We start from the raw sequence: 2,251 nt of genomic DNA, 5'->3' as shown, positions 1-2,251 counted from the left end.
GAAAAGGATTTTACGGTGAGTACAAAAATCCTATTTTTGCCTCATTAAGGTGAGGACATCTGTTTAAAGTGACACCAAACTCCGGAGTTAAATCTTAAAAATGTATTCAAGTACCTTAAAGGAGAAATATGGGGTTAAGGCTTTTCCCCATAGTTCTCCTTAGGGTAATGGGAGGACACAAACTAGCGTCCTCCCGTCACCCTAGGCTCAGTATACCGCGAGCTGCAGCTCGCCGTATACTGAGACGCCGCAGTATACCGCGAGCAGCTGCTCGCGGTATACTAAGACGAAGCAGCTGAAGCGGATCCCGACGCCGGTATGTGTTCCGCTCACCTCCCGATCTACTGAGCCGACCTGTGACAGTTTTATTGTCACAGGTCGGCTAGAACTATGAGGTGAGTGAAAAGCACTCACCTCATAGTTCTGCTTTAACTATTAACAATACTGGACCTTATTTGTGTATCACTCAGCTGTAGATCCTCAAATCATCTCTGAATTGGTGGTGACACTTTCCTTCCTTCTGGAGGGTGGCTGCTTTTGTTCCCCATGGTCCCTGTGTTTGTTGTAAAGTAGCCACCACTCCAAGCTCACTCCCGTGATAGACTACAATCTCATGTTTAGTTTACTAATATGTATTGAAATTATAGTCCATCATGGGAGTGAGTTTGGAGTGGTGTTTTTGTTAAGGTTTGTTCACACTAATTGCGGTGCGTTCCAGAGCAATAGCTGCTGGAACGCCCAGCAATTGCACACTAAACTTCCTCCTTCGTTCTGGGGCGGGAGGGGGCGTGGCAGTGCATTTAAGTAATTGGCACCACACCCACGCCGCCCGCAGTGCGATCAGACACGTGGCAAAACATTGCCTGCGTTCCGGTCCACTGCGAACACAAAAAATAAAACATGCAGCATTTTTTGCGTTCGCAGTGGAACGGAATGCAGGGAATGTTTTGCCACGCATCCGATCGCACTGCGGGCGGGGGGCATGACTGCAGTGCCATTGACTTCAATGCACCACCACGCCCACTCCTGCTCCAGAACGAAGGGGGGAAGTTTAGTGTGAGATTGCTGTGCGTTCCAGCAGCTACCCCTCTGGAATGCACCATAATTAGTGTGAACAATCCCTTGATAGTTAAGATACTTGAATGCATTTTTAAGATTTAACTCTTGAGTTTAGTGTCACTTTAAATTAGATCACAGTAATATAAATCAGTATGATGCCACCAGAGGAGGCACAGCAAACCAATCTCAGATTAAAAGGGCAAGAGACATATTTACAAATGGACATAGCAAGCCCATTCCTAACGGTGCTGTGTGCAAAGGCCTCATGCCCCTTGGACAAACTGGTAATTTTTATTATTTAGAATCCATCTTTGATTTGGGCACAGGCTGTCACTTCCTGATCACTTAGCTAGCTCTCAAATCCAAAATGGCAGTGCGTAAGAGGAGAAAGTTGAGAAGACTTCAGGATATAGGAAGACAGCGCTGGACTCCATGGGATAGTAAATATATATATATATTATTTTTTTAAAGTACATGTAGCTGCTGAATTTTTGTTTTTCCTGTGCCGGGTGAAGTTCCTCTTTAATTTTAAGGTGACCTGTGATGTTATGTCTTTTCTGTCTTTTGTAACCATCTAGTTGTTGACATATTTTTTTAATGGAATGTAATTCTTTATGGTAGATAAGAAGACAATGCCATTGGAGAGAGATGTACCTTCTTTAGAAAAACAAATGGAAGACTTATTAAAAAATTCTTCATTTAAATCTACTTCTCCACGTAAGCAATTCTATCTTTGATTTCTGTGGTTTGTCTATTGCCATGTGCCACAATGATGTTACAATACAATGTGATATTACTTTTTTTCTGAACCTAAACAATGCTAATTAATTTTAAAGGGTATCTATGGTCAAAAACTAAAAACATATAAGTATTTCTATATCGAATATCCATAAGTTCTATCACACTCCTAATAAACATATCCATCTAGAAGTTTGTAAATCTACTTATGGAAGATGACCAATAGGAGGTATTTCCTCAATGAACTGACACAACTTCACTCAGCCCTGTGAATATGCACTTCGCTCAGTCGTCACACTAACTAAGCCTGCTGTCCGAAATTCAAGTCAACACCTGAACAATGCAACATTATCATTCCATACTGGAAGCAATGAATGATGGTATATGTACATCGTAAAATGGCATCACATAAGGCAGCAGGGAAAGAGGTGCAAAGCACACTGGGAATCCAGGA

This window comes from Nanorana parkeri, unplaced genomic scaffold, assembly GCF_000935625.1.
Source record: "Nanorana parkeri isolate BGI_ZX_2015 unplaced genomic scaffold, ASM93562v1 scaffold250, whole genome shotgun sequence".
In the NCBI taxonomy this organism is placed as follows: Eukaryota; Metazoa; Chordata; class Amphibia; order Anura; family Dicroglossidae; genus Nanorana; species Nanorana parkeri.
Note: the sequence above shows the minus strand (reverse complement) of the source record.